We start from the raw sequence: 6350 nt of genomic DNA, 5'->3' as shown, positions 1-6350 counted from the left end.
TATATTTACAAAGATACACTTCTTCTTAATGCAACCGCTGTATTACATTTATTTTTAACGTTACAGACATCGTTCACTGGGCTATACTATGAGTCAGCGCTCAGATATTAGCAGTATGTCTCCTCTACGTTTGGAGTCCACAGAAACCCCAAATAACCACATAAATATTCCCTTACCTTTGATGTTCTTCCATCTGAAGACGTAGGAGTCATACTTACCCAATACATCGTTTGGTTTCATGTTGTGTGTCCCTGTATTAGCATATGCTAACAGCTTCGGTTGAAATGCGTCAAAAATGACTTCTGGTCCAGCACTCTTGTGCATCAAAACTTCCAATCTACATATTATATGTCGATTAAACTGGTCAAACGATGTGCAAAATCGAGCTTTATGATGTTTTTAGCATGTAGAACAAAGAGCAACGCTAACAGACAATCCGGCTTCAAATGCTGCATCATGGAAAAAGACGTACTCCAAATCGGCCGCGCGCAATAGAGTGCATGATTTTCAGAGGGACACGAGCAATTTCGCCCGCCAAACGTGCAGGGCTCGTGGGATTCTCACATTTACATTTACATTTAAGTCATTTAGCAGACGCTCTTATCCAGAGCGACTTACAAATTGGTGCATTCACCTTATGACATCCAATGAACGTGCCATTTGAAAGCTGACATCGCGCTGAAGACATAGAAACTGTTCCTGGATCGGTAGCTGCCTGGGAAGGGTGGGGGCCATGACGTCAAAGTTGACCCAACTTTTCTCTTCACAAGAGAGAGTTTGGGAGAAAGGCTGCCCTGAGAGGTCTGCTTTACATACAGACATAATTTAAACGGTTTTAGAAACTTTAGAGTGTTTTCTATTCAATAATAATTTTTATATGCATATATTAGCAATTTTGGGAAAAAATATTTTCAGTTTACTATGGGTACGCACTTTCTCCAACAGGGGCAGTATAGAGGGGGAGCTCTAAGAGGCTAGAGCCGTTTGCTTTTCTAGTTAGAGCTTAATGTTAGCTAGCTAACATTGAACCTGGTTGGTTAGCTCCCAGCATATTCCTGCAGGGTAGTAAAGACATGATTTGTCACTGTGTTCATTGTTGTTTAATGAGTTAACGCTAGCTGGCTGGCTCGTTAGCTAACGTTACGTGATGTGTGTGATCTTACCTAGCTAGGTTCATTGTTTAGCTAGCTACATTTAGCTACATGTCTTACGCTAAATTGTAAAACACCCGTTGAATATCGCCAGTGTCAATAAACATCTGCAAAAATTCTAATTGTTGCCAGCAGAGCTAGTTAGGCTGTTTTCATGTTATCCATAGGTAAACAAATCATTGGCCAGAGCGTCAAGTGTATGCTCTGAACGCTCCGAGAGTGAAACGAGATGGTGGGGCTAAAGCTTAAGATTGTGTGAATGATGCTGAATGGGTGACAAAGAAGAGCTCTTCACCAGATATCAAAACATTCAAAGGCTATTTTCTCAAAAGTGAGTTTACAAGAAAGTGAGTTTACAAGTTTATCAACATTCAAAGCAGAATTACTTTCCCATTGTCCCTCAAAATTGCATATACCACTTTGTAGCTCTGAGTCTCTACTTTTATCCAATATAAAAAACACAATTTCAAATTTTGCTACATAAGACCAAATCCAGGTGGTGAGTCACATATACAGTATCATTAGGCAATACTGTATGTTCCATCACATGTCAAGGCTTTTGATTTTTGACAGAACTTTACAGTTTTCTTACCTCAAAATGTTCATACCATTAAAGCCCAATGTTGTATTTTTGCAACGTTTCCAGGAATCTGTTCTGTAAACTTGAAATTCACAAAAATATTTTTTTCATAATCAGAGGCCCATTACAAGTATTTCTGAAGAGGAATACATTCTTTTCCGCATTTGGATCTATGCTTAGGTCTCACAGAGTTAACACAGTAACTATGTTATATCTTACTGTACTTAGCTCCTAAATTAATAATTAGCAAAAAAAACAGCATCAAAATCTATCTGATTAAGTTAGAGTTATGTTTTTTTGCATGGGCTGTGTCTTCCGCATATGCGGTGGCAGAGCTACAGCAGCGTTTGTTAGACCATGAGACATCCCGAAAATCGGTCTTCTCATGAAAATGTCTGAATGGATCGGGCTAGAACAAGTTTCATGGTACTCGTCTGAAGTCGGGACCCGCTGATGTGCCAACCTCTGTCTGTAGCATCCAAACGGTTTGGGCTGCAAACTCATATGACCCCAACATAGAAAGCTGAGCTCTTCTGCATGGCACAGCTCCTGAAGTGCTCATTTCAGCTATGTTGATGAAAGATGTGTGCAAATACAGCTAAACACTATACTGTGTGACATTGGATCAGTCAACTAAGCAAATAGGAAGTAGTTAATTTGTTTTTAACACACAAAGCCTGTCTCCAATGTGGTGATAATTGCCACTGCAACACATTTTGTGGAGTTTAACAGCTCTGGCAGTCTGTCCTGCTCCTCCTCTGGCTCCTCCTCTGTCTTACCGCTGGCTTAATGGCAGCTCTGAGGTCACAGCCATTGATTGAGTTCAGCTTGGTGATGGCAACAGCACTCTCACCATAGTCAGAGTGACCTTGTATGACCAGGGGCCATTTAGCTGTAATGTGTTCAACCCAGGCCCCCAGTGTCTGATCTAGAGCACAAAGTCACGAGCTCTGCAGGTCAGCTATTGCGTAGCATCCTAGCAATGACAAAAGCCATGGTCTTTCCAAGAAAGACTATGTAAATCAAGATTGCCAGACGGCCAAACAACTATTTGGAAGGTCGTTTTGGGCTCTAAAATTACTTTATTATTATCAAATTCGATCCCTGCACTGAATTCAAGTTCAAATTAAGATATTTAATTAATTTGTGATCTATTCTGATGACTATATTTGTCATCACACAGGACCACGTGCTGACACAGACCAATCACTGACACAGACCAATCACGGGCTGGCAGACTATGAGGCTACAATTATCATTGTATCAGGAACCAAGGTAAGACCCAGATGCAGACTCAAAGTAACAATGTTTATTATAGCAACAGGGGCAGGCAACGACAGGTCAAGGCAGACAGGGGTCGATAATCCAGAGTAGAGGAGCAAAGGTACAGGACGGCAGACAGGCTCAGGGTCAGATCAGGCAGAGGTTGATAATCCAGAGGTGGGGCAAAGGTACAGGACGGCAGACAAGCTCAGGGTCAGGTCAGGCAGAGGTTGATAATCCAGAGTTGGGGCAAAGGTACAGGACGGCAGACAGGCTCAGGGTCAGGTCAGGCAGAGGTTGATAATCCAGAGGTGGGGCAAAGGTACAGGACGGCAGACAGGCTCAGGGTCAGGTCAGGCAGAGGTTGATAATCCAGAGGTGGGGCAAAGGTACAGGACGGCAGACAGGCTCAGGGTCAGGTCAGGCAGAGGTTGATAATCCAGAGGTGGGGCAAAGGTACAGGACGGCAGGTGGCTCAGGGTCAGGACAGGCAGAGTAGTCACGGCAGGCAGGCTCAGAGACAGGACAGGCAAGGGTCAAATCCAGGGGGGTGAGAAAATGAGAGACTGGGGAAGAGCAGGAGCTGAAAAAACGCTGGTTGACTTGACAAACTGGCAATGGACAAACAGAGAACACAGGTATACATACACAGGGGATAATGGGGAAGATGGGAGACACCTTGAGGTGGGGTGTAGACAATCACAAGGACAGGTGAAACAGATCAGGGTGTGACACATTGAATACATATTCAAATTCCATGGTTTGATGATAAAAGATCAGCGTTACCTAGAACCTAGCCAGGTCAACATTGCAAAACAAAAAAAACAGACAACAAATATGAACAATAATAATCAGAATTACGACTAACTTGCCAGAAAAAGATCAGAAAAAGATTAGACTCTTAAATGACAATTAGTGCAGTTAAATACTTAACATGCTGGCATGGTGACTGGCTTTGTAAAATCAAACAAAACTTAGCACAAAGTAAAGTGTGACCAAATTCCCCATCTAGTCTAGTTATCCTGTCTAGGACTGGGGTTCCCACTAGCGGAACCCCTCGCCAACGGCCAATGAAATTGCAGGGTGCCAAATTAAATCAACAGAAATCTCATAATTCAATTTTCTCAAACATACAAGTATTAGGCACCATTTTAAAGATAAAATTCTCCTTAATGCAACCACAGTGTCCGATTTCAAAAACGTTTTTAGGCGAAAGCAGAACACATCATTATGTTAGGTCAGCAACTAGAAAGCATACAGCAAAGAGAGGAGTCACAAAAAGCAGAAATATTGATAAAATGAATCACTAACCTTTGATATTCTTCATCAGATGACACTCGCAGGACAACATGTTACACAATACATGTATGTTTTGTACGATCAAGTTCATATTTATATCCAAAAACCTCAGTTTACATTTGGCTTTGCCTCCAAAACGTCCCGTGAATTTGCACAGAGCCACATCAAATCACAGAAATACTCACAATAAACATTAATAAAAGATACAAGTGTTATTCACCGATTTAAAGATATACTTCTCCTTAATGCAACCACTGTGACAGATTTCAAAAAAACTTCACGGAAAAAGCAAACTATGCAATAATCTGAGTACGGCGCCCAGACGACATACACAACCTAAGAATATATCTGCTATGTTGGGGTCAACATAAGTCAAAAATAGCATTATAAATATCCACTTACCTTTGATGATCTTCGTCAGAATGCACTCCCAGGACTCCCCGTTCCACAATAAATGCTTGATTTTTCCATAAAGTACATCATTTATGTCCAAATTCCTCCTTTTGTTAGGGCGTTTAATAAACAAATTGAAACTCATGAGGCGCGGGCAAGTCCAGCGGAACAAAAATTCCCAAAAGGTATATTACTGGTCATAGAAACAAATAAAACGATGTATAGAATCAATCTTAAAGACGTTTTTATCATAAATGTTCAATAATGTCCCAACCGGAGAATTCATTTGTCTGTAGAAAAGCAATGGAACGAGAGGTAACTTTCTCATGACCGCGCGTCACGAGACCGAGGCTGCTGCCTCTGACTCTATCCCGTCTCATTCAACCCCCCTTCACAGTAGAAGCCTGAAACAACATTCTAAAGACTGTTGACATCTAGTGGAAGCCATAGGAAGGACCCATATTCCACTGATTATTCAATAGTGGCTAAGTTGAAAACCTATAAACTTCAGATTTCCCACTTCCTGGTTGGATTTTTTCTCAAGTTTTTGTCTGCCATATGAGTTCTGTTATATTCACAGACATCATTCAAACTGTTTTAGAAACTACAGAGTGGTTTCTATCCAATACTACTAATAATATGCATATATTAGCATCTGGGACTGAGTAGGAGGCAGTTTACTCTGGGCACGCTTTTCATCCAAACGTGAAAATGCTGCCACCTATCCATAAGAAGTTAAATTAACCTTCTGCTGCAAAGGTTTAACAATAGGCTAGCATCAGCTTATTGCATGTTTATGCAGGTGATGGGCATACCAGGTCAACTTAGCTAAATTAATTTGGTTGGCTTTGTTTTGTTTTGTTTTTATGACAAGCAGTAATAAGCTTTAATGGCTATGCATGTGCAGTAGCTAATGGGGATCCTAATAAACTAAACCAAACCATGCATACTCAACAAAAATATAAACGCAACATGTAAAGTGTTGGCCCCATGTTTCATGAGCTGTAATAAAAGATCACAGAAATGTTATTGTTGCATAGAAAGTTTATTTCTTTCAAATTGTATGTACAAATTTGTTTACATAACTGTTAGTCTAGACAGTCATGAAGAGGGCACGACAAAACCTATTCCCCTCAGGAGACTGAAAATATTTGGCATGGGTTCTCAGATCTTCAAAAGGTTCTATAGCTGCAAATCTGTCAGACTGGTTGCATCACTGCCTGGTATGGCAACTGCTCGGTCTCCGACCGCAAGGCACTACAGAGCGTCATGCAAACGGCCCAGTACATCACTGGGGCCAAGCTTCCTGCCATCCAGGACCTTTATACCACGGCAAGCGACAGCGGAGCACCAAGTCTAGAACCAGAGGCTTCTAAATAGCTCCTACCCCCAAGCCATACGACTCCTGAACACCTAATCAAATGGCTACCCAGACTAGTTGCATTGCCGCCCCCCCCCCCACACTCACACTCAAACTTCTAGAGATGCACAATCGAGAGCATCCTGTCGGGCTGTATCACCGCCTGGTACGGCAACTGCTCCACCCACAACCGTAAGGCTCTCCAGAGGGTAGTGAGGTCTGCACAACGCATCACTGGGGGCAAACTACCTGCCCTCCAGGACACCTACACCACCCGATGTCACAGGAAGGCCATAAATATCAT

The sequence above is a fragment of the Oncorhynchus gorbuscha genome, linkage group LG19 (genome assembly GCF_021184085.1).
Source record: "Oncorhynchus gorbuscha isolate QuinsamMale2020 ecotype Even-year linkage group LG19, OgorEven_v1.0, whole genome shotgun sequence".
In the NCBI taxonomy this organism is placed as follows: domain Eukaryota; kingdom Metazoa; phylum Chordata; class Actinopteri; order Salmoniformes; family Salmonidae; genus Oncorhynchus; species Oncorhynchus gorbuscha.
This window is presented reverse-complemented; position numbering follows the sequence as displayed.